Source organism: Meles meles, chromosome 6, assembly GCF_922984935.1.
Source record: "Meles meles chromosome 6, mMelMel3.1 paternal haplotype, whole genome shotgun sequence".
NCBI lineage: Eukaryota > Metazoa > Chordata > Mammalia > Carnivora > Mustelidae > Meles > Meles meles.
In genome coordinates this window covers 53,164,001-53,190,725 of record NC_060071.1, presented here as the reverse complement: position 1 = coordinate 53,190,725, position 26,725 = coordinate 53,164,001, and the positions used below count along the sequence as shown (strand labels likewise).

General features: G+C 50.4%; 1 pseudogene; it reads left to right on the top strand.

The window, feature by feature from the left end:
* Positions 1-5,516: 5,516 nt before the first annotated feature.
* On the top strand, positions 5,517-6,452 carry LOC123943531 (annotated as a pseudogene).
* Positions 6,453-26,725: the final 20,273 nt, after the last annotated feature.

Sequence of the window (26,725 nt, the reverse complement as noted above, 5' to 3'; positions counted from 1 at the left end):
ATATGGGCAAAAGTACGTGTTAGTTTTTGTAGATACTTTTTCAGGCTGGGTAGAGGCTTTTCCCACCAAACATGAGACAGCAGGAGTGGTAGCCAAAAAGCTATTAGAAGAAATAATTCCTAGGTTTGGGCTGCCTCTTGCAATCGGGTCAGACAATGGCCCTGCATTTGTGAGTTCAGTCTCACAGGCATTGGCCAAGGCCGTGGGCACTAATTGGAAATTACATTGTGCCTACCGGCCTCAGAGTTCTGGGCAAGTAGAGAGAATGAACCGGACTCTTAAGGAGACCTTGACAAAACTAATTCTGGAGACTGGCGGTGGATGGGGGGATCTCCTCCCTTTTGCCCTCCTCAGGGCACGATGTACACCCTATTTAAGCAAGGTGACCCCATTTGAAATAATGTTTGGGAGACCCCCCCCCCACCCCGTCGTCGACTACAAGAGGTTGCCTTAGCGGAAATGACTGACCAATCTGTACTCCAGTCACTGCAGGCATTACAGTCTGTCTTAAAAAAAGCCCACTCAGGGATCCAGACTGCCCACACTGGGACGGAGACGGAGGTGGAACCACATCCCTACCAACCCGGGGGACTTGGTTTGGATACGTCTCTATCAAGTGGGAAACTTGGAGCCTCGTTGGAAGGGACCGTTTACTGTTATCTTGACCACCCCCACGGCAGTAAAAGTAGAAGGCATTAGGGCCTGGATTCATGCGGGTCATGTCAAACGAGCCGAGAACGAGGACACTCCCCAGAGATGGAAGCTGCAGGCGACAGATCCCGCTGACCATGGACTAAAGCTAAGGCTAAAAAAACTGTGAATTTATTGTTGCTCCTATTGTTCCCTGTTTATGAAATGTATAGGTGGGAAATTAGATGAACAGAAATAGAAAAAAAAAAAAGTCAAGGATTTGACTAATTTCCAAAGAAAAAGGGGGAATGTGAGGGCCTGGTTAGCAAAAGACGTTACTTAAAAACCCTGGATATAGGGGCGGGCCAGGCCAGATAGCCGTATTCAGTCAGAGGGGTGTGCATATATTAACTGTGGTAGGTTGAAATCCGATTGGCCACCTGTGTGTGGGCGGGGCTCAGCCACCACTATAAAAGATGGTCTGTGAGGCTGGATAAGGGGTTTTTTTTTTTTTGGCTTCGCCCGTGCACCGAGAGCAGCAGTGGCGCCACAGAGAGCGGCACCGCCTCCTGCACCGTGAGCAGCGGCAGCGGCGCCACAGCGAGCGGCATCGCCCGTGCACCAGAGCAGAAGCGGTAGCGGCACCACCCCGTGCAGCACCGCGAGCAGCAGCAGCAGCGGCGCCACAGCGAGCGGCACCGCCTCCTGCACCGTGAGCAGCGGCAGCGGCGCCACAGAGAGCGGCACCGCCTCCTGCACCGTGAGCAGCGGCAGCGGCGCCACAGCGAGCGGCACCACCTCCTGCACCATGAGCAGCGGCAGCGGCGCCCCAGCGAGCGGCACCGCCTCCTGCACCGCCCAGAGTATCAGCAGCGCAGTTTGGTTTCTGATGCAGTTTGGTTTCTGATGTAGTTTGGTTTCTGATGCATGGCGCGAAATAAAACTTTGCTTAATTTTCGCTTTGTGCCAGTCTCGTTCCTTTGATCACGGACCCTAACACTTCATTCTGTTCTGCAAATCCTAATGCTGACAGCATAACGTGTCTATCATTTTTACCTGTGCTGTCAGCAGAAGTCCACTAGTCATTAACTGTTTGCTCTCGTGGAACACTTCCAATAATACCATCGTCCTTTGTTCCAATGGCTGGCTGTTCCTCTCCTTCCTTTGTAAGACCAAGGCCTAACAATATGAAAGGAGGTCTTAGAAGAGAATCGGGTGATGGCAAAGCAGGAGGAGAAGAGTCACAGACTTCACTGATGGTTTGGAAGGAATGCCAACCGTATCTTCACATTTGTTATCAGAGCTATCATCTTCAAATAAAGTTTTATCTCCCGGTGATACAAGGCCAAGTTTTGTTTCCAAATTCTTGAAATGCTGCGAAACATTCATTAGTTTTCTTAGTTTGATTTTGAGGTATTCTTCATATTCAAACTTAAGTCTTCTTCATCTGATGTAGGTCATGAAGCATTATTGATGAAGTTCTAGAATCTAAGTGAGGTTCCATGGGGTGAGGTCCGGAGCAGATGACCAAGAAAGAATTCTTGAGACATCTTTGGTGCAAAATGGTGGTCTATTAAAGCATGGGGACAGGATCCGTGGGCAGAAAGAGCTGCTGCTCTGCTATCCTGAGGAGTGACTGGTTATATACACAGGAGTTGGGTAGGTGAGGACAAAGGGGGTGTTCAGAAGACTGTCAGGATTTGGAGGCCTGGTTATTGTCAAGCCAAGGCTGTTTTTACCTCTAATGGGGCACTAACATGAAGACAGTTGGGAGTTTCCTGGTGGAATGTTACATTCCTCCTATCAAGCGTCCTTGTCAATGAGCTTTAGGTTTAGAAGAAATTTAACTTTATTTATATTTCCTTTCATCTCAGCCCCCTTCAGTTTTATGGAGGGGAGGGTGATGTTAGGGGTTTAGGAACTGAGTTGCTTGTCTCTGGAAGTTAGGCTATTGATAAGATAGCTTCTTTGTTGTAAATCACTAGGACATTTGTAAACCAAGGGAGACTCCAGTCTTGCAGGATTGTGATCTCTGCAAGTTAACTATTTGTTTTTCTTTTTAGGGCAGCCAGAAGTGCCGGAGGGATATCACACGAGTCACCGAGGTGGGGGTAGAGGGGGTGGAAGGTGCCAGCTTTTGCTTTGTCCTCAGCCAGGTTTCTGTTCCTTCATCACTCCCCTCTGAACAATTTTGACCCTTAAATCTTTAAGGTAGTTGAAGGTGGAAGGTCTCATCTTCTGTAACATCTTCCTGCTGAATAGGGGTGTAGAGTTGTCCCTACCTATTTGGGTCAACATTGATCTGTTGAGGAATGTATAGGGGAGTTACGAAAGACAGAGGCAGCTGAATCCAGCGCTAACAGTGAAGAAGTGTCTCTGTGCCTGGTAAGGATCATCTGTTGTCGTGAAGTCATTGCAGTGATGGAGTCTCGGCACCAAGTAGAGAAACATTGAACAAAGCAACACGTTAAGATTAATAATGCTATAAGAATGAGAAGCCTGAAAAGAAGATTTTTATTTGTTGGCCATAGTCCTCCTTTAAACCAGGAACTTAACCAATCACTGAGAGAGAGAAAGGATCCTGTAGAGACTCAATCTGGGCATTCATATCTTTTATTAATCCTGTGACATTTTTAAAAAAAAATATTTTATTGATTTGACAGACAGAAATCACAAGTAGGCAGAGAGGCAGGCAGAGAGAGAGGAGGAAGCAGGCTCCCTGCGGAGCAGAGAGCCCGATGCGGGGCTCGATCCCAGGACCCTGAGATCATGACCCGAGCCGAAGGCAGAGGCTTTAACCCACTGAGCCACCCAGGCGCCCCAATCCTGTGACATTTTTGTGACATTCTAGGATGTACACGCAACATTCTGCTTCGATAATTGCCACCCTGTGCTGCTGTCAGGACATCTAAGGCCATCCGATTTTGTAGGACTGCCTTGAGTATCTGTGAGACTTCAATATTAAGTAGGGAGATGCTATTTAGTGAATCTTTGAGTGCCTTTGCAGTGTATTTATTAAGGGCTTCTATGACATCCTCTAGTCCCACAGATTGAGCAAAAATGGACGTTAAGTGATCATACCATTTAAAAACAGATCGTGTCCGTCTTTGCTTTAAATCGGGGAGATTAGCTGGAGTGGCCATGGTTTTAGTAATGCGCCCATGAATCCAGGCAAATCCTGAGGTGCAGCGATCTATCCACCCTGGAGGAAGCCAGGGCCACAGGTTAGTTCCACATATCCAGTGGGTTCCGTTTCAAGCTGACCATTTAATGCCAGGTAATACTCAATAGCCTGGAGCACTATTATTTGGGAACACATTTCTAATGATAGCCGTCCTAGATGCCAGGTGTTATTTGCCCAAGTATCATACGTATGATTTCTTTGTTCCCAGCATAAAACTGCCTTTTGACTGAGCTGTCCAATAGTGGGTGTGAGCCACAAATATGTGTCCCAGATTTGATATATGTCATCCTCAGTATAGCGATAAGGGGGGTTTTGTAACTTAGGCCCATATTTGATTGGGGAGTTAAGGCTTGACAGCAATCCCCTTTCCTTCCAAATAGCTCCATGAGCATGATGTTTGATTGTTAGGGTGGGGTTAAGGTTAGGGTCTCCCTGTCCTCCACTGTACGCAGCCCATTCTTCCCCAGTAACCAGCAGAGTGATCTTCTCAGAATATAACCTTTGAGCCTCTCTGTGATCCACTCCCCATCTGCCTGTCCTCTCTCCTGCCTTTCCTCTCCCACTGTATCCCCCCAACCCCGTGGGCCTCCCAGGTGTGTGGTCCTCCCACATGTGCCTCGGGCCTGACTCCGGGGCTTTACATTGTCCCTGCCCTCTGCCAGGAGCACTCTTCTCTCCCCCTGCTTCATGTCTGCCTTGTTCCCCTGTTGGCTGGAGCTGGACTTGCCCCCCAGTGATCTGACTTGTGTCTGCCAGGTGTGTGTGGCCTTGTCCCCCATTTAAATATAGTGCCCACTTTCCCTGTGTGAGTGGTTTACTAAGCTGCCTGGTATGGGGTTAGGCACAGGGAAGTAGTCTTAGTGTGTGAAAAAATCAGTCTCAGGGCACCTGGGTGGCTCAGTTGTTAAGCATCTGCCTTCAGCTCAGGTCAGGAGCCCAGGGTCCTGGGATTGAACCCCACCATGTTGGGCTCCCTGCTCAGCAGGGAACATGCTTCTCCCTCTCCCACTCCCCCTGCTTGTGTTCACTCTCTAGCTGTCTCTCTCTGTGTCAAATAAATAAATAAAACCTTAAGAAAAATCAGTCTCAGAGGGGCTCACCACCCTTGCTGACAATGGGGGAGCTGCTGTCCCCACAGGCAGTCCCCTCAGAGAGACAGGACTTCTGACTTCTTGGAGCCCAGGAGATGTAGAACTAGACCTGGAATCTTCCACTCTTAGACTCATGACTGGGGTCTAAACAAGCTCCCTCTTCCAGCGGTCCTCTTTCCCCTTCCCTGCCCATGGGCTGGACCTGATTCCTGATCTGGGGGTGTTTGAAAGTGACCGCTCCTAGGAATAGCAGCGGTTGACTGATGGACCTTGTCAACAAGAGGCCCAGAAGTCTTCAAGGGAGGACCCTTTGGGGGTGGAGACAGCTCTGTGGAGGCCAGTGACAGCCCCCTCAAAGCAAAGTGGGGCAAGAGGCCAGCCCTGCTAATTCTAGCCAGTCTGTAGGCCATGGAAAGGAGGGCTGTGCCCAAAGGTGCTCCATTCCTGGCAGGTGGGGACAGGACCTGAAGCAGGTTGGCCAGGGGAGGGGAGCTGCAGGGTTTGCCTGGGAGCTCGGCACAGGGGGAATGTTCCCAGCTCCAGCATGCTGACTGTGGGGTTGGTTTCCTAACTCTGAAGCCTCAGGCTCCCCTTTGTATGATGGGGTGCTGATGGCTCCCATCTCTGGGAGCGGAAGGTAGGGAGGCCCCACCAGCAGACTTGCTCAGGACAGGCTGGGAGAGTGGCTGTAGCTTAAAGCAGCTCAGGGCCTGTCCCCTTGAAGAAGGTACACATGTCTACCATCCCCAGCTCTGAGATCCTGCTGCCATGCTCTGACAGTGACCCTCCTCCCGCCTTGTCCCTCATTCCTGTAGATATGTGGTCTTCCTGGAGCTGTCCCTGCAGAGGGCAGAGAAACCCATCATGGTGGGACACAGGGTCACCTACTAGGTTGTCACCGACCAGCGGGTCTGCTGGGCCTGTGTGCCCCCCTGGGAGGGCTGGAGAGTGGTGGTCCTCCAGGTCCCCAGCGCCCCACAGTGGCAGGATGTGTTCATGCAGCACATGGCAATAATCTGCTGCTTCTGTGAGCAGCACTTTCTCCGTGAGGTGGACGACCTGGTGTGTGCGGATGTGGACATGAAGTTCTGCGAACATGTGAGCATGGAGATCCTGTCCCCCCTCTTTGGCACCCTGCACCCCAGTTTCTACCGGGTGTTCCATGAAGACTTCAGCTACTAGCGCTGGACAGTCTCAGGCCCACATCCCCAGGGACCAGGGTGACGTTTACTACATGGGGGCCTTTTTTGGGGGGTTGATGGTGGAGGTTCACTGACTGACCTTGGCCTGTCACCAGGTGATGCGGGTCGACCTGGCCAATGGGATTGAGGTTGTGTGGCCTGATGAGAGCCACTTGAACAGGTACCTGCTGGACCACAAGCCCACCAAGGTGCTATCCCCAGAGGATCTGTGGGACCCGCGGTGTGTGGGCTGTCCCCTGAAGGACCTGTGGGACCCATGGTGGCAGGGCTGCCCTCTCCACCCTTCAGGAAGAAGGTGAAATTCAGGCCATGCCCAAGAATCACCAGGACATCCGGGACTCATAAGGGGCTGTCCCCATCTCCATCAGGGGGTGCTGTCCTGAGCAGAGATGTCAGAGGAGGTTCCTACTTCTGTCCCCTTGAAGAGACTCTGGGGCCCAGCCCTGCCCACACTGGCATGTCCAGGGCCCCCAGCTGCACCCGCACACAGGAGTCCTGTCTGGAAACACAAGGTCCTGTCTTTGTGGTCACTACAGTTTGATAAGTTCTGGCTCATTTGCAGCTGTGAATGGCTCCAGTTTTATGTTGGATGTTTTTCTGTGTCAATGCTGAACAACCATGTTTAAAAAGAATAATCAAGGGAAAAGATTTTCTTCCTGGTTCTAGACAGACACCAGCCAATGGGGGTGGGAGTGGTCCTGCAGCAGCCATGGAGCCAGGATGACCTCTGGCCGGGTCTTCCTTCCCAGTCCCTGCACCTTGCCATGGCCATGGGGCTTCAGGGGCAGGGGTGCACCAAGCCACCTCTCAGACCTTCAGTCCCCTGACTGCCAGAGGCCTTGGCTGTGGCTGCTAGCTCAGCCTCCAGGAGCAGGGTGCCCTCTGAGTTATGTACGGTTTCTGCCTTGGTTTTGTTTTTTATTTTTTAATTTAATTTTTAAAATTTAAATTCATTAGCCAACATATAGTACATCAGTAGATTTTAATATAGTGTTCAGTGATTTGTTAATTGTCTGTAACACCCAGTGCTCATCACAACATGTGTGCTCCTTAGTACCTGTCACCCAATGCAAATTAATTTACAATGACAAAAAGCAAGTCAGTGGTTTCTTGGGGATGGGAGTGAGGAGGAGTGAAAGGGAAGGATTAAGGTGTGGGAGGAAACTTTTGGAGCTGATGCATATGTTTACTACCTTGATTGTAGTAATGATTTCACTGGTGTTTACATGTGTCCAAACATCAAATTTTACTCTTTAAATGTGTGCAGTTTATCATTACATCAATAAAGCTATTTAAAAAAACAAAACAAAATACCTGTCACCCAGCTACCCTATCCCCCCACCCCCCTCCCTGCTGTTACCCTCAGTTTGGTTCCTAGAGTCCAGAGTCTCTCATGGTTTGTTTCCCTCTCTGATTGCTTCCCATTCAGTTTTCCTTCCCTTCCCCTGTGGTCCTCTGCTGTATTCCTTATGTTTCATGTATGAGTGAAACCATATGATAATTGTCTTTCTCTGCTTGACTTATTCCACTCAGCATAATCCCCTCCAGTTTCATCCATGTTGATGAAAATGGTGAGTATTCATCCTTTCTGATGGCTGAGTAATATTCCATTCTGTATATGTGGACCACATCTTCTTTATCCATTCATCTGTCAAAGGACATCTAGGCTATTTAGCTATTATGAATATTGCTGCTATGAATATTGGGGTGCTGGTGGCCCTTTTCACCCCACTACATCTGTATCATTGGGGTAAATACTCAGGAGTTCAGTTGCTGGGTTGTAGGGTAGCTCTATTTTCAACTTCTTGAGGAACCTCCATACTGTTTTCCAGAGTGACTGCACCAGTTTGCATTCCCACCAGCAGTGTAAAAAGGTTCCCTTTTCTCCACAACCTTGCCAGCACTTGTTGTTTCCTGTCTTGTTAATTTTAGCCATTCTAACTGGTATAGGTAGTATCTTATTATAGTTTTGATTTGTATTTCCCTCATGTCGAGGGATGTTGAGCAATTTTTTTATATGTCTGTTACGAGTCTCCTCTGTCTCCTCTTCTCCCCTCATTTTGCTCCTCAGCCTGAAGATGGTCCCAACTAATCTGCAGCTTTGAAGACCAGTTCAGTCCAGATGCCAGGAACATACCCCGGGGGGCTCAGCCTCATGTACCCCATCTGTCCTGTCCATGTCAGGTGCCTGCACCCCCCCCCCCCCAGCAGGCCACTTGCTCCTCTCACAAATGTCCCCATCTCAGGAGAGGGAAACACCAAGTCCAGACCCTTGGATTCCTCTTGTTGCTTTCCACCAACTCTCCCAGTAGTGAGTGGCTGCTGGAGGACATTTGATGTCCAAACCATTTAAAGGCATATGCGAGTCTCTGCTGCCTAGGGCAATGGGTAAGAGTTGGGGCAAATAGAAACCCAGCAGAATCACTGGAAGAAAGGCTGAGTGATGAGGAGCTTTAGAGAAGAAGGGCCTGGAAGCTCTGATCTTGTCCCAAGCCCCTGGGACACTGCATGCGTGGACTGGGTGCCTACTCAGGGCTGACTTGAGAAAGCCCGAGGTTCTGCCCTCTGGTGATTTTCAGACTTGGCAAGTGGAAAATGAAGGCCAAGGCAGAGTGCTAAGAGGTGTGGCTGGTGCTGAAGTTGAATCTAGACACTCACAAGCCCAAAGCCCTCCTTCCCATCTGCAAAGACTGGAGGGTTGTTTTTTGTTTGTTTGTTTGTTTGTTTGTTTCCCCCAGAAGGAGGGCAGTTTCCAGATGTTTAAGGAAATCTCACCCAGTCAACAGTTACTACTACATTCATAGACAAGACACTTCTGGGGCCACACATGACAAAGGATACAGATTTGACAAAATCAGTTCAGAAATGTCTGAGCCAACAACAGAACTGCAGTGAGAGGAGCAGCAGCAGTGAACCCTGGGGAGGGGAAGAACTGGTATTTGTCTTTCTCCATTGCCCTATTCACAGTGTCCCTGATCCAAAGGCAGAGAGATGAGTGGTGGTGATACAGGAAAGGAATGTATTTCACTGCAGCAGACACCAAAAGGCTGAGGACTGGTATGGTCTCAAGGTGTTGAGAACACTCCTGGGTTTTTATATGAGGAAAATCTAGGGCAGGTGTTGGTGGGCAGGTGCAGGGGGTCAGTAAAGTTCCAGTCATTGTCTTGGGGTCCATCATGCAGGGTCTTGCTGGTGTTGGGCAGTGGTTATTGCTTGAGGGGTGGTTTTCGTGCCCACTGGGTCTTTGACTTGAGTTAACAGATGAGCCCGAACGAGGGACATCATCAGTTAGGACGTGCAGATGAAGGTCAGATGGAGGTGAGTAAAGGCCTCTTTCACTCCAAGAGTGGGGGAGCTCTGAGCCTCTGCTACACACCTTGCCCTGCTCATCACTTCCAGCTGCCTGGTCCTGAGTTCTGTCCTTTTAATGATCTGGTCATCTAGTAAGTAACATGTTTCTCTGAGTTCCATGAGCCACATGAGCAAACTATTCAACCCTGAGGAGGACGTTGTGGGGCCCTCCAATCTGTAGCCATAGCTCAGAAACATGGGTGACCTCTCTGCCCAGTCACTGGCTGACCACTAAGTTAACAGCACGGGAATTCAGTGTCCACACACAGCAAACAACACAGACCTGACAAAGGTTGTCCAGAAAAGTCACTAAGCCAACAGTAGCAACCACAATGAGCAGCAATAATGAAGCCTGGGGTGGGGAAGTTCTGATATTCAGGATGCTTCCATTATAATATTCATCATCACACCCTGCATTTGTCAGTGGGGCCAAGTCCCCTGGCTGGGGGTCAGGTAGCTTCCTACATGTTCCCCCTGCCTCTTCCTGGCTCCTTCAGCCATGCACAGTCCTGTGCTGCTTCCCCGCAGAGGGTGCTTTTAACCGAGGTGGGGAAAACAAGATGGATTTTCCTGACTCCACCTGCCACCACCCCCTTCCAGGCCTGCAAGAGAGGAAAGTTTTCTTCAACTCCTCTTAAGGTCCCTGGCTGGTTTAGAAATTAATGAAGACAGATGAACAGGAAAAAAGCTGGTAAAGTTATTGATTTTTTTGGTGGTAGCCTCACAAGAACATGGAGGCCAGCAGAGGCAATTAGAGCAGACAGTTCTTCTATGTTTAGGCAAAGAAGCAATTAATGTATGAAGAATTGAGAGACACAGGGTTTGAGCTAGGGCTGGTAAATGGTAAAAAAGTAACTAGGAAGATAAAGGTTAGTTTAACCAGGTTTGTTCCTATAGCCTTTGTGGCCCTAAATCCCTTGACTCTGGTGATAAGCATGTCCTCCCTGCAGTCTGGGGAGAGAAAGTATCACATGGGAGTATTCTGACCTGGAATTCTTCAGGGAAGAATGGCTGACTGCTGGGGATCAGAGAGAACTTCCTGCATCTGCTCTATGGAAAATTCTTTCAGTTTCTATATTTAACTTACCAAGGTGTCATATTGGGGTAGTGTGTCCTGACCCTCACTGGCCTGGTATTGTACTCCGTCTCCTCCCAGTATCCAGGACATTGAATGTACTGCTGTGGAGACCTCCCAGCCCTGGAGCAGCCCCTTGTCCAGGGAGGCACCTGCCTCCAAGGAAGGGCTCCCTATGACTTCCCACATGGGTGCCCTATTGCTAAGTGTGGCCACTCCTCCTTGGGGAGATTGGGTGAGAGTGTGCAGATCTCACTTCAAGAAACTGACTTCATTTCCTGCAAATGTCTACCCAGTAGTGGGATCCTATAGGAGTCCTGTTTTTAGTATTGGGGGGAAACTCCATACTTTTCCAAGCATGGCTATGCCAACCAAGGTCAATTCCAGATGATTTTACCCATAAACCAGAGATTTTTCAAGATCCTCTCCTGCAGAGAACATGAAGAACATTTTCAAGGCCTTGCAAAGTATACTCATCATAGGAACAACCCAGTAACTCAGAAATTATTGAAATGAACTAGTTCTTCTTCTTACATTCCTGGCTAGTGTGCTGGTCTGTGGCTCAATCCCACCTCAGGCAGCTGGAAGGTTGACCTCCCAGGTCGGCTGCCACTGACATGACTACTGTTTCTAGAAATTCTTTGGGATGTAGCCAGGTTTCCCTACCTGTTCACAGATCAAGTTGGCAACCTCTGACAGTAGAGTCACGGGTCCCTCCCCCATCCCCCATTGGAGCCATCACACTGAGGGTGTAGGTGATGGGAGCTGCCCCTAGGCAAAACCACCCGAGATTCCCACTCTCCCTACCCGACCTTCGCGTGTTCCTCAGTTACTTCTGTGCCTCTGCTGTCTTCCTGGAACCCTGGCCTGGCTGTTTTCAGACAGCTCATCCAGCAGTGCCCTCACTTTCTGGGAGGGGGATTTACTGGAATCCGCAGTGTGTCCTGCTGCCCCACCTGGATTGCTTTTTGAAGGCACATTGTCTGGAGGGGTTCTAAGCAGAGCTGGTGGGACAGGAGGGCTCCAAGGCACAGAGGCAGGTTTCCAGAAAGCTATCTGGGGTCCCTGGCATTTTATCATTTTTGAATCAAAGCCCCGTGATCTTTAAATTGCCAGCAATGTTACAGCATGGGCCAGAAAATCACATGTCTCTGTGCACCCAAAACGACCTAAACTATTGGCCATTTCTTGCCCTTGAGCTGAGTACAAAGGATTGGGAGTAGGAGCTTGAGGGGAGGTCCTGGGCCAGAGTGTGTGTTTGGGGACACAGGCCACCCAGACAAGCTTGTGCTGAGCTTCAGGAGGGGGCCTGTGTGGAGACCACAGCTGTAGACACTGCTGTCCGCTGATGCCCCCTCAGTCCGCCCCAGTATACCTGCTGCTGGGGGAGGACCTGCCCCCTCCTCTCTACCTAAGGGCTCTCCTGCATGAGCCATGCTTCTCTCCTGCCAGTCACTGCCAGCCTGCAGCCTGGGAGAGTGGATACCCTGATGACCTCCAGCCCTGGGGACCGATCCTGAGCGCCAGGCCCCCAAGGTGCTCACCGACCTCCTAGGGGCTTACTGTGCCACATCTTCCCTCAGGCGTCCTGGGCCCAACTCCTCCTCTGCGACCATGCTTGGACTAGGCTCCACATGCTGCGACTGGGAGCAAGTCATCCGGATCTTCTGGACTCCTGCTTCTATGCCCATGACATGGGCATAGGCTGGCCTCACAGACTCATTAGAGGAGATGCAGTGCAGTAAGAAGCAGGCAGCTTCAAGGGAGATGTCAGGTGACCCTAGAGGGAGCACCCAGGCCTTGCACAAAACACACAGCTTATGGAGCCCTGTGTGGGATGTGGGCACCGAACCAAGGGGAATGGGGAATCCTGATGTGGGTGGCCCTGGTGGGGGGAGGGGAGACCACAGAAGGGTCATAGAAAAGGCAGAGACAAGGAAGACTACAGGACAGAGCTTTCCAAGGAGGTCGATGGAAGAGTCAGAGGATCACAGAGACCCTTGGGAAAACTTGGAGGCCCTGGAGATGTTGGCTGAAACGCTGTCATTTGGTCAGAAAAGTTGTGTCACAAACCCCAGTTGGCACTGGATGATTTACTTTTTGTTGCTTTTAGAAATCAGGGCCTATGGGCCATTAACACTCACATTGCATAAAGTCTAGGATATATATACTTTTCATCACTTTTTAGGACTAGATTTTTCTAGAGGAATTGCTAAGCATGGGTGTCCCCATTCTTTGTGCAACCAGCCTCTGTTTTCAGGAGGAGATTCCTGGAGCTCATCACCACTGCTACCCCCAAGGACTGCCGCCGTCACCTCCCACAGTGGACATGACCATGTGGTTTGGGGGAGCTGCTCCCTGATGAAGCCCCAGTGCTCAGTACAGAGCAGGGACCCCAGATCTACCGCTGAATGAAGGAGGGCATGAGGGAGGGAAGGTAAAGAGGGAGGGAGGAAAAAGAGGGAATGAAGGAAAGGAGGAAGGGAGGGGAAGGAGTGAGGGGGTGATGGGGGAGGAAGGGAGGGAGTGGGGGGAAAGGGAAGGGAGAGAAGGAGGATGGCAGGGCAGGAGTGTTGATGAGAGTGAGGGAGGGGAGATGGGAGGGAAAGCAGGAGGATGGGAGGGATGGAGAGAGGAGAGAGAGAGGGAGGGAGGATGACAGGGAAGGAGTGAGGGGAAGGAGGGAAGAGGGATGGGAGGGAGGCAGGGAGGGTGATGGAGTTGGGGAGGGAAGGGAGTGGTGGAGGGGGAAGAGAGAGGATGTAATGAATGAGACGGTGAATAAATGAGGTAGGGAAGGAGGGAGTGAAAGAGCAGAGTCCGGTCCATACATCAGGAGCCATCATTTGGGGTGAGGTCTGAGGGCATCACAGCCTGGGCCCTGGATGGTGGCTCAGGGCACATCTGTCTGTCTTCCCAGTGCTGACCTTCCCTCTCCTTGGCCCTGCTGTCACCCTGGATCCTCTCCACCTCCTCAAACAATTCCTAATGTTCCCAAGAGCAGGGTGGCAGGAGGGGGGTCTCAGGAGGGGCTTCCCGGATCCTGTGCCCGGATGACACTGGGACAGTAGTTACAAGGACATTCTGTCATGAGGACTGGGACCGTGGATCCCATCCATCTTGAGCATTAGCATTGTTCCATTCCCTGCTCTCCCCACCGCCGCTGTGCTGAACACTCCTGACAATACATCTGTGAAAAATCGTGCTGGAGTTTCTGGGGATGAGTCTAAGGCCAAGCACTGCTGGGTGATGGGTGCACCTGCGGCCTGGGATGGGTGCTTCTCACTGTTCTCCCAGATAGGGGTGCCCATCACCCTTCTCTCCAGGGGACCTGCATTGGACCTCTGGTTCTTCACATTCTCCCCCCTGGGCTGCCAGTCCCCAGACCAGACACCTGCCACTCTGAGGGTGACCAGCACTGCCTCCATAGAGTTTCATTTGTCAAAGCCCTTTCCCAGGAGCTCCCGCATCTCTGACACATACTCCCCATGTGCCTATCCTCCCACCTGGACTCGCATGCATTTGGTCTCTGTCCCTGTGGAACCCCATGACTTGGAGCCTGGTTTGGAGCAGAGTCAGGTGAAACTTTTCTTTGGCCTTGGGTTGTGAGCAATGTGTTTGCCCTCTATGGTGTATCTTCCAGCTTTCTGCATTTCCCTGGTTTCTGTGTGGGCTACAGGAGGAACCAGCCTGTCCTGTCTGGGGTCAGGCTGTGGTGTCCCAGCAGGAACAGGGGTCTTGACCCCGAGATTGTGCCCATAATTCCTATCCAAGTACTAACCAGGCCCGACCCTGCTTAGCTTCCGAGATCAGACAAGATCGGGCGCGTTCAGGGTGGTATGGCCGTAGACTGTGCCCATAATTCCTAAAGGGGCCTCTATGATTACATCTCATCTGTAATCCATCAGGGGTTTCAGTATCAAATAAGGGAAATTCTATGTCACATAAACACAGAAAAAAATGAGTCCCCATTGAAATTAGGTGGGCAGACACAAAGGCACATATTGTGTGATTCCACATACAGAAACATCCAGAACAGGTAAAGGAACAGAGGGAGAAAGCAGCTTGGGGTTGCGAGAGGCCAGGCTGGAGGAGAAATGAGCAGGGAGGGCTTTGAGTTCAGGGTCTCCTTTGGGGAAGGAGATATCCTGCAGCGATGTTCTGTGGTGTGGTGGCACAGCGTTGGGAATGTACTTCATGCTCGTGATGTGTTCAAGTGAAAACAATTTTACTTAAAACAATAAAGAGTATGCAAAACATGGAAAGATAAAATAACAGTTAGTATGTACCATAGAGAAAGAATATACAGGTAAGGGATGAAACATTCCTGTGGACCGTCAGGGTCAGGGGATAGAACAAGGGATAACTGTATGAGGAGCAGGGCTGCGGGTGTGGCTCTGGGAGCCCCATAGGAGCAGGAGCAGGGGTAGGGGTTGAGACAGGGGCAGGGACAGATGCAAGAGCAGGAACACAGCCTGGGGCAGGGGAAGGGGGAGCAGCTCTGGCAGGGGCAGGAACAGGTGCAGGGGTGGGAGCAGGGGAAGGGGCAGGGACAGGAGCAGGAACTGTAGCAGGAGCAGAGGCTGGGGTAGGGTCAGGGGCAGGTGACAGCTTTTCTGGGACAGCGTCAGGTTCTCTGTGGGCAGGTGGCTGGTCACCTGCTGGCTCCTGGTCTCCTGCTGAAATCTCTCCAGGCACCACTCCTCCGCCCCCCACCCCCCCAGAGCTGCAGATGAAGTTGGGGCCGGCTCTGGCTCTTCAGAACTAGACCCAGGTATCCAGGCCCCCACATTCCAGAGATAGCCCCCTGTCCAGCTCATTTCATTGGAGATCCTGGAACTAAGAACATGTTTACATGCCTTTGCCGAGATAGCGCTCAGCCCAGGGTCTCCCAGAGAAGGTACAGCCAGGAAGGAACCCTCACCGGGACATCTCCCCAACTGCAGTCCACCCGCTCGGTGCTCTGAGCCCAGTCCTTGCTCCTGGCCCCACACCAGCTTCTGGGATTTCCTGCCTGTGGGACCTAGCACCGTCCCATCCCTAGACACCCACAAACACCTAGCCCAGGCCTTCTTACCCTTGGGTTCGGCCTCCGTGGGCTCCAGGTCCTGGACCACAGTCTGGTGTGGTACCAGCAGGGACAGTGGCCTGGGCAGTGTCAGAGGCCTTCAGTCAGTCCCCAGTCCCTGCTCCTGGAGAGCCCCCTGTGGTCACTCCCCGTGTGAGGGAGATGGAGCAGGTGTTTGCCAGCCTCCTCCCTGTTTCATCCTCCCTGGTGCTCTGCAAAGACGGTGACCAGTATCTGGTCTGAATACATCAGAGCCTTGCATGGCCATCCTCACTGTCCTCGTGCCCAGTCCCCCTGCTGCTCCCAGATCAGACACAGACCTGTGCGTGCACAGCCCCACACCTGGGACAGGGACCCCTACCTACAGGACACAGATAAACCCCTGGGAGAAGCTCACAGCCTCCCACACTCTGTCACACCCAGCCAGCCTTGACTTATGGTGTGTACATGACCTGCCCATCGGGTATCTGAGCCCTTGTCAACCTGCTCTTGAATGTAATGGGTGCACCCCACATGAGCCTTCTTTACAAACACACACACACACATGCACATGCACGTATGCATGGGGAGGAGACCTGGTGCTGCACAGGTCGGATCAGAGCTGGCTCTGGGCCTCATGGTGTCACCTTTCTGTACTTCCGGCCAAATGTCCAGAGATGTTGGGGAGCCCTGATATGACATCCCCAGCGAGGTGTGCTTTCCTCTTTCTGCAGCCTCTGGACTTTGGGATGCAACACGTAAACATGTTCTTCTTTCAAGGATCTCCAACAAAATGAGCTGGGCAGGGGGCTGTCTCGGGAATGTGGGTGCCTGGTTACCTGGGTTCCAAATTCTGTTGGGCTCTGTTAGGGAGGTGAGATCACCACTTCCTGGGGACCCCTTACCTGACTTCCTCCTCACACCAGAGCCCCCTGAGGGCCTCCCTCCCCCAGCTGCTCAATGCTCACCCTCTACCCCATGCCCTGTCCATACAGTGACACCCACAGAACATACCCACAGCCTCTGTGAGGCCTGGGTGCAGACGGTGTCACCGCTGTTAGGACACAGAGCTGGGTTCAGATGAGGCCCCTGCTCATGCTCAGGACTGTGTAGGGGCAGACCAGGCCAGCTAGATGGAGATGGCCAATCAGTGGGGCATGCATATATTTACTGTGGTGAGTTGCAATCCCATTGGCCACCTGTGTGTGGGCCAGGCTCAACCACCTCTATAAAGGCTGGTCTGTGAGGCTGGGGGGGGGGGGGGCAGGGGGTAGCAGGAGGAGTTAGAGTAGCCATTAGAGAGCCATTGGGAGCCATTAGGGTAGAGGTAGGAGTGATAGTGTCCGGGGTTGTGGAGAGTGACAGCGCCCTCTTCATCATTGGGAGGGTCCAGCGTGGCATTGCTGGGAGCCTTGCTGCCCCAAGCAGCGGCGCTGTCATGAGTCCAGGGAGGAGCCTCCTCTGGAGTGGCCTCGTTGGCAGCGGCGCTGCCGCTCGCGCTGTCACGATTCCGCGGCCTTGCCACCCTGAGCAGTGGCACGGTCAAGAGTCCAGGGAGCGGTCTCGTCGTGAGCAGCCTCGTCGGGAGTGGCCTCGTCGTGAGCGGCCTCATCAGGAGCAGCCTCGTCCTGGGGAGCGGCCTGTGGTACAGTGAGGGTGAGGCAGGGAGCCTCCAGGAGGGACCCCAGGGCAAAGAGGCGGTGGCCCCCAGCAAGGCTTGGGCACCTACCAGTCAGTTTGATTTCTGATGCATGGCGCGAAATAAAGCTTTGCTTGATTTTCGCCTTGTGTCAGTCTCGTTCCTTTGATCACGGACCCTAACAGACTGTGATCCTGGACAGACCCTGTGCCCCTCAGGGCCTTCCCAGGCTCCCCATCTGCACAGTGGGGTCTTCTGGCTTCTACTTCTAGGGATGCCATCAGGGGTAGGACCTCTACATACGTTCCTGCTATCACAGGAGGCTGGGACATGCACGTGGCAATACAAGAATGAGTGGGGGGCTGGGCAGGCATAGAACACAGCTCAGAAGGGCCTGGGTCTGCTCTGGGGTCCAGGCAAAACCACCCTCCTCCTGTCTGTCTCCAAGCCCTCATGGGAAGGTTGCAGTGAACTGATTCCAACCTTGTCCTCTCATGACACAGGCTTCCTGGGGCTCCCATTAGGTTTAGGCCCAGTCCCAGGGCCTCGTCTGCACCCATGTGGTGGGCAATCCCCACAGTGGTTTCTGGCATTCCCGAATGCTGGTCACACATCCCAGTGGAATTCTCTCCTCTCCAGGGTGGATGGCCTGTGTGACTGTGCTCTAAGGAATAGAATGGAGTAAAGCGAAGGGCTGTTGTTTCCAGCCTGATTGAAGAAAAGTCTGTGACTTCTCCTGGTTCTCTCTCATGTGTTCATTCTTTGTCTCTGTCTTTTCTGGGTGTCTCTGTGTCTCTCCCAGGAGCAGGACCTGGGGGCTCTGGGGATGATGTGAGAAACCTCAGAAGCCTACCTTTTCCCCATTTCCCTCTCCTGTCCTGGTGCTTGGTTCCATCCTAAGGCCTCCTCACCCTGACCAGAGCACTGACTATGGAACCTCTTCCAATGGGGACACTGAGGCTGCAACAAGGAGGGTCCTGACCTTGGTCCCCAGACCAGTGGTCCAGTGCTCTGCCACGTTCTGCAAACCCAGGTCCTCAGCCCCCCAAGCCCCTAGGCTGTCCTCTGCTCAGAAGGACCTCGAGGGAGTACAAAGCATTTTCCCAGGGCTGGGAGCACAGTAGGTCAGGGATTAAGATCCAAGACCAACAGACATTTCTGCAAGTCTTTGGGACCCTAGGGACACCCCATCTCTATAGCCCAATTGACAGAAGAGTAAGCTGAGGCATTCTGTGCTTTAGCCCCATCTGCATTTGGGGGGGGGGGTATCTCTTCTTACTTCCAGTAGCCCAGGATGGTGATGGACACCAGACCCCAGACCCTGTCCTCTCCCAGTGCCCTGGCAACCCCCCTGAGCCCCTTGGGGACCCCCTGACCATCAGCCTGGCCTGTCTTCTGACCCCATGCTATGGATCTGGGTTCTTGCCAGGGGTCCTGACGCCCCTGCGCCATGGCCCAACTGTCTTCAACCTCTTTCTTCTTTCCCCCTTGTCACCCACCTAGCTCCCAGTGTGTCCGCCCCTTCTGACCCCAAGCTGGGCAGTCATAGTGGTGTGTGTGTGTAGGCACACATGCTTCTACTTGTCTGGGGATGCCCAAGGTCATATCCCCACATGGGACGAGATGGGTTCCTTGAACCCCCGAGGCTTCATTCCCAAGGATCTGAGGGGCTCTCACCCCCAAAGCGAGCCTCACGTGAGGGTTGGGGCTGGACTAGGACTGGAGAGCAGCCCTGCTCCTTGGACTCTGTACCCCTCATTTGTCCTGGGTGAGTCCCTGCCTCTCTTTACCCCAGGTTCCCAATTGTCCCGAAGGGTTGGACATGGAAATGCTTGAACTTGTCCAGTCCTCCAGGGATAGGTGGAGGACAGGTGCACCAGGCCACAGGCCTCCCTCATGAGAGGGCCCAGTGTGCAGAGGGGACCTGTACACAGCACCTGTACCATGAACCAGTCCCATAGCAGATATACATGACACCCATGGCTCCACATCTGACCTGTCCCCCGTGTTTCCTCAACACTGCCAAGAGCTCTGTGGCCCCAAAGTCCGCTTAGCCCTGGAACCGTGCTTGTCCTGGGCAGCTAGCCTCAGGGTGCAAGGCCAGGTGGGTTGGACATCTGGGGACACAAAGGTAACTAAATACCCCCCACCCAGCTGGCCAGGAATTCAGACTGCCTCCCAGGGTCCAGCTAAGCGCAGGGCTGGGCCAGAGGACCTGGAGGCAGAAGCGGAGGATGACTCAAGGCAGGGAGAAGAGCAGCCCACACCATTCCCCTTCTCTTCTCCTCCTTCTTCCTTGTCTTCCTGGTAGGACCCCAGGACAGAGGTCCAGCTTGTCCCTGGCAGCAGCCCTGGCTATAGTCAGAGGTGTGGGAAGGAGATCGGGGTGGAGGGGCCTACCACCAGGATGCCCGAGTGTGAGGGTATTTTTACTGTCATGAGGGACCCTGTGGGCCTTCAGGGATTTCAGCCCTTTTTAGACATGAACAGTGGCCCCAGAACTTGGCTCCTGCCCCATCCTTCACCCTCCACGAGGCCTCACATCTCCCCTAACCCAGTCCTTGTCTGCAGCCAGTCCTCCCACCAGCCCCAGGAAATCCATCTGCTCTAGGGGCTGCAAATGCATTACAAGCTGGAGCGGAGTCAGCCCTATGGTGCCTGGTTCTGGGTCTTGGATTCCCACAGTGAGGAGAGGTGATGCTGCGCTGGAGCTGGGAGAGGCAGAGTGGACTCTCCGTGGAGGCCATGGCTCCCTGGTCACCGCAGACCCTGTTGTATGCCAGCCCCTAGGGCACCCAGACTCCAGCTCCTAGGCAGGCTCCGGGAGGGAGACCAGAGTGTGGTTCCTGCTAGCTCAGACGTGTCACTCTGTCCTGTAGCTACAGCCTGTCCCACCAGTTGCACTCCTCCTCCTAGTCAGCCAGTAACACCCTCAGGGCCAAGAAGAACAGTCCATCATCCAGCTCAGGGGCCAGTGTGTGGCTGGACAGGTAGAGGAGGGCTCGCTCCAGGTTCAGGGAGTCTCTGGCTGGGCTAATGGGGGCTCAGGAGGACTGGCCTTCCAGCCCCTGTGCTGACTGGTCCTTTGACTGGAGCCATTTGCCTCCCCTCTCGGGGCCTCGCTCTCCACCTCTGTGCAATGCGGTGATGCTGCATGATCGCTTCCATGGCAGGGGCATGTGGGGTGCTGGTTACCTAAGCTGGGCACAGAGCCTGGACAGCAGAGTGCAGCTGGGGATGGTGAACAGGGTCACAATTGAGCTCCCCTCCCCCTAAAAGCAATCCAGCCCTTCCATGCAGCTGCCAGGCCCCTGGGAGACCACACTCCTGACATCAGGTCCCTGTGTGTGGCTCTTCCTCAGCAGTGGGGCAGGGTAGAGACCCTAGGACATGGGGCCAGCTCTTCCCTCTCAGGGCACAAGAACAAGGAAGACTTTTCCTGGGGTCCCCTAAGGCCACATAAGAGGGGAGGTGGCTGCCCCCAAACAGGACATTGAAATCCTGCTTCTGTTAGAACCTGAGCATTGGGCTTTGGTTCTTTCACTTGCTGGGTGGATGAGAAACACACGTTCTCCATGACTCCTCCTCAAATGAAGAGCTCTTGCAGGGTCCTGGGCGTCCTGGACCTGGGGAGGGGAGAGGGGACTGTCCCCTTCCTGGCTCATGAAGGAGACCTGTCCTCTTAAAGATAGGATCATTTCAGGTCATGATCCTGGGCCAGGATGGGAGATAGCCCCCCATGGCTCCTGACTTTGGGGCTGAGGGGACCCTTCTCAGGCACAACAATGCCCACTGAAAGTGGGGGCTTCAGAAAGAACACGTGCCTGTTCCAGATCCTGCCCGAGGATGGTGGCTGCCTTCCCCAGCTCTGGAGGAAGAGGGACATCCTCTGCTTCTCTGGGTGGGGGCCCTCTGACCCACCAGCAGACCCTGGAAGGGTACTAGTCCGCTTCTGGAAGTGCACCAGCACTGAGTGGGCCAATCACTGTCCACACACAAACACAGACAACATGCTAAGGAAGCATCAGAGGTGATCCTGTGCAAATGGCCTGTGTCCGGTGGGGGCTGGCAACTCAGTGCCCTCCAGCAGGCCCCCCTTTCCCAGATGGGAATCCTTCTGGGGTCTGTCCTCAGAGCTTCCTTGATGCTGGTTTTAGGACCAAGGGAGAGTCTGTGGTATGGCTTAGAGGGCTCCACCCCTGTCTCCCTCCTTCTGTACACATCACTGCTCCCCAAGAAGCTGGGGCTGCTGCTCCCACATACCCCATACAAGGCTTGTTTAAGGCCCTCATTCCCTCCAAGGCTCAGCCACTCTGGCTGTGTCACAGACACAGTGGCCACAGCTGCCTGGCTGGGCCAGGCGTCCCAGGAGAGCTCTCCTTTCCCAGGATCAGGGTTCATAGTCCTGGTCAGAGAAAGAAGTCCCATCCACCCTCTGCTAGAGAAAGTGAACTCCTGGGCTGGGTGGCCCTCGGGTGCCTGAGAACATGGGGGTCTCCTGGAGAGAAGGGTGACAGGCACACCTATCCGAGAAAACAGTGAGCAGCACCCATTCCAGGCCGCAGGCGCACCCATCACCTAGCAGTGCTCGTACTCAGACTCATCCCAGGAAACTCTGATGATTTTTCATAGATGTATTTTCAGGAGTGGTGAAGAGAGCAGAGAATGCACCAGTACTAATGCGTAAGGAGATGGATTGTGACTCAGCTGGTTAAACTGCTGACTTGATTTTGGCTCAGGATGTTATCACATGGTGTGGGATCGAGTCCCACTCCCACTCTGTGTTGAGTGCAGTGTGGGCTCACGATTCTCTTCCACCTCCTGCCTCTCGCACCCCTCTTTTGCCATGCTCTCTCCCTCTAAAATAAATTAATAAAATCTTTATAAAAATGGAATCATACAGAATGTACTTTTAAAAAATTGAAAAAAATCCCAACATTGATTTTGGCATTTTAAACATTTTCAGTATAAAGTCTGGTAGTGTTAAGTATATTTACACTGCTGTGAAACATATCTTGAGAATATTTCATCACGCAAATATGAAATTCTGTTCCCATTATACGTTTTTCATGTATAAAACATTTATTTATTTATCTATCTATTTATTTATTTGATTATGTTCGGTTAGCCAACATATAGTACATTAGTTTTTGATGCGGTGTTCAGTGATTCATTAGTTGCATGCAACACCCCGTGCTCATCACATGTGCCCTCCTTAACACCCATCACCCTGTTATCCCCCCTCTGTAACCCTCAGTTGGGTTCCCAGAGTCCAGAGTGTCTCATGGTTTGTCTCCCTCTCTGATTTCTTTCCATTCATTTTCCACTCCCTTCCCCTATGGTCTTCCACACTATTCCTTACATTCCACATATCAGTGAAACCATAGGGTAATTGTCCTTCTCTGCCTGACTTATTTCATTCGGCATAATCCCCTCCAGTTCCATCCATGTCGATGCAAATTGTAGGTATTCATCCTTTTTGATGGCTGAAGAATATTCCATTGTATATATAAACCACATCTTCTTTATCCATTCATGTGTTGAAGATCATCTTGGCTCCTTCTGCAGTTTGGCTATTGTGAACATTGCTGCTCTGAACATTGGGGTGCAGGTGCTTCTTCTTTTCACTACATCTGTATCTTTGGGGTAAATACCCAGTAGTGAAATTGCTGGGTGGTAGGGTAGCTCTATTTTTAACATCTTGAGGAAACTCCATGCTGTTTTCCAGAGTGGCTGCACAAGCTTGCTTTCCCACCAACAGTGTAGGAGGGTTCCCCTTTATCCACATCCTCGCCAACGTCTTGTCATTTCCCGACTTGTTTATTTTGGCCATTCCAACTGGTGTAAGGTGGTATGTCATTGTGGTTTTGATTTGAATCTCCCTGATGACTAGCGATGATGAATATTTTTTCATGTGTCTGTTAGCCATTTGTATATCTTCTTTGGAGAAGTGTCTGTTCATGTCATCTGCCCATTTTTTTTTTTAATGTAATTATCTGTCTTGTGTGTGTTGAGTTTGAGGAGTTCTTTCTAGATCTTGGATATCAGCCCTTAGTCTGTAGTGTCATTTGTGAATATCTTCTCCCATTCTGTGGGTTGCCTCTTTGTTTTGTTGACTGTTTCCTTTGTTGTGCAGAAGCTTTTGATCTTGATGAAGTCCCAAAAGTTCATTTTCATCTTGTGTTTCCTTTGCCTTTGGAGACATATCTTGAAAGAAGTTGCTGTGGCTGATGTCGAAGAGGTTACTGCCTATGTTCTCCTCTAGGATTCTGATGGATTCCTGCCTCTTTTATCCATTTTGAGTTTATTTTTGTGTATGGTGTAAGAGAATGGTCAAGTTTCATTCTTCTACAATAGCTGTCCAATTTTCCCAGCACCATTTATTGAAGAGACTGTCTTTTTTCCACTGTATATTTTTTCCTGCTTTGTCGAAGATTATTTGATCATAAAGTTGAGAGTCCATATCAGAGCTCTGTACTCTGTTCCACTGGTCTATGTGTCTGTTCTTGTGCCAGTATCATGCTGTCTTGATGATCACAGCTTTGTAGTAAAGTTTAAAATCAGGCAACGTAATGCCCCCAGTTTTGTTTTCCTTTTCAACATTTCCTTAGCAATTCAGGGTCTCTTCTAGTTCCATACAAATTTTAGAATTGTTTGCTCCAGCTCTTTGAAAAATACTGGTGGAATTTTGATTGGAATGGCATTGAAAGTATAGATTGCTCTAAGCAGTATAGACATTTTTACAATGTTTATCCTTCCAGCCCATGAGCATGGAATGGTTTTCCAACGTTCTGTGTTTTCCTCCATTTCTTTCATAAGTGTTCAGTAGTAGGATCTAAAGTATATAGATCCTTTGCCTCTTTGGTTAGGTTTATTCCAAGATATCTTACAGGATTTGGTGCTATTGTAAATGGAATCGATTCCCTAATTTCTCTTTCTACAGTTACATTGTTAGTGTATAGAAAAGCAACAGATTTCTGTGCATTGATTTTGTATCCTGCCACATGACTGAATTGCTGTATGAGTTCTCATAATTTGGGGATGGAGTCTTTTGGGTTTTCCACATAAAGTATCATGTCATCTGTGAAGAGAGAGTTTGACTTCTTTGCCAATTTGAATGCCTTTTATTTCTTTTTGTAGTCTGATTGCTGAGGCTAGGACTTCTAGTACTAGTACTATGTTGAACAAGAGTAGTGAGAGTGGACATGCCTGTTGTGTTCCTGATCTTAAGGAAAAGGCCCTCAGCTTTTCCTGATTGAGACTGATATTTGTTGTGGGCTTTTCATAGATGGTTTTTATGAAACTGAGGAATGTCCCCTCTGTCCCTATACTCTGAAGAGTTTTAATCAGGAAAGGATGCTGTATTTTGTCAAATGCTTTTTCTGCATTAATTGAGAGGATCCCGTGGTTCTTGTCTTTTCTTTTATTAATGTGCATGTTTATTGATTTGTGAATGTTGAACCACACTTGCATCCTAGGAATAAATTCCAGCTGGTAGTGATGGATCATCCTTTTAATGTACTGTTGGATCCTATCGGCTAGGATCTTGTTGAGTATTTTGGCACCCATGTTCATCAGGGATATTGCTCTGTAATTCTCCTTTTTGATGGGGTTTTGCCTGGTTTGGGGATCAAGGTAATGCTGGCCTCATAGAACGAGTTTGGAAGTTTTCCTTCTGTTTCTATTTTTTTAACAGCTTCAGAAGAATAGGCATTATTTCTTCTTTGAATGACAGCCTTGCTGGAAAAGGGATCTTTGGCTGCATGTTCTTCTCATTGAGTCTCCTGAATATGTCTTGCCAGCCCTTTCTGGCTTGCCAGGTCTCTGTGGACAGGTCTGACATTATTCTGATGTTCCTCCCTCCATCCATAAGAAATCTCTTCCCCCAGGCTGCTTTCTGGATTGCTTTCTTGGTGCTAAGATTTGCAAGTTTTTCATTCTTAATTCTAATAGTGTATTTGTAGACTATTTTATATTTTCTATGTACACCCTCATATTATCTGTGAATAGTCACAATTATCCCCTCAATTCTTATTCTTTTCATTTCTCTTGCTTTATAACTCTTGGTAGATTTTCCAATGTGATGTTGACTAGAGTAGCATTGTTTGAAGATTTTAATATACCTTTCTCAATATCTGATAATAAAAAAAAAAGCAGATGAAACTTTGGTAACAAATATGACCTAACTGACATATATGGAACATTACACAGTAAGTACAGAATGCATTTTCAAGTGTTCCTAGGTTAGTTACCCAAGTAGAAGAAATGTTGGGCCACTACAAAACTCTACATATTTTAAAGCCTGAAATTAACTAGATTATATTCTTAGGAGAATTGAGCCATATTCTCAATGAAAAGAAAACCAGGAAGTCCCTCAATGTTTAAAAATTAAATGTAACTTTGCTACATATCCTAAGGGTCAGAGAGGAAATCACAGGGGAAATTCTCAACCTTTCCTACATCAGAGCTTGCAGACAATGGCACTCTATCTAGGAAGAGGAGTGTAATTAGCTAGACAGGAATTGAGCCTTAAGTCAGAGTTCTGCCTGCCCCAGTCACACCTGGCAGCCTTGGCCTGTGGGCCCCCCACAGCTGCCCTTTTTGGTATCCTTGAGCTAAGAGGGACAACATAGACATATGGAAATGGGAAGCTCCCCACTCTTAGTGATTATGGTGCTATTGTATTGTCCTCACCAGTTCAACAGCATGATTTCTGAATGAAATATGATATGATAACAGGTTCTTGACTTTCCTTAACTTAAGGCTTAAAAATCATCTTGTGAGTCATCTCGTAGAAATATGGATTCAACATGCATTCTTTGTTCTAGGAAAAAAAATAGACCCCAATAGTAATCATGGCTTCCTGAGCACCTGCTCTTGAGAGCCATCACAGCAGCTCTTTGTGGAATTCTCCCTCTTAAACTCCAAACTATGAATTAGATTTTATTAGTCATATTTTCTATGGCTAGACAGGGGCTCAGAGATGATTCACGTCACAGAGGATTCGAGTGTCAGAAACCTTAGTGGGATCCCCAAACTGATTCCAAATCCCTGTTATTCCATACATGGTACTATTTTCCTCTTATCTCTGGTCTTCTCGATCTGGAAACATCTCAAGTCTCAGGATTTTCTTGTTGTGTGGTCAACTGGAATGAATTCACCTGGCCTTTTTACTTCTGCCCACCATGATCATTAAGCATGGAGGACCTCTGAGTAAGATACACAAAGATCCCTAGGAATAGAGACATTATAATATTTTTGTGATATTAAAGTTACTGAAAGAACTATCTTTTAAAAATTGATTCAGGTTCTGGTATGTTCAGAGTGTGCTGCAAGACAGGTCTGGAATAGTATTTAAAAACACTCAGTTCAGTCTCTTCTACAAAGTGAGACGATGCTTATAAGCTTTACTTAACTATTCCCTTACCCACGATTACTTACTTCCCAATGATCATAGTGTTTATATGGTCTGACTATGACTTGCATTAGTAGAAATTTGCAGGGAA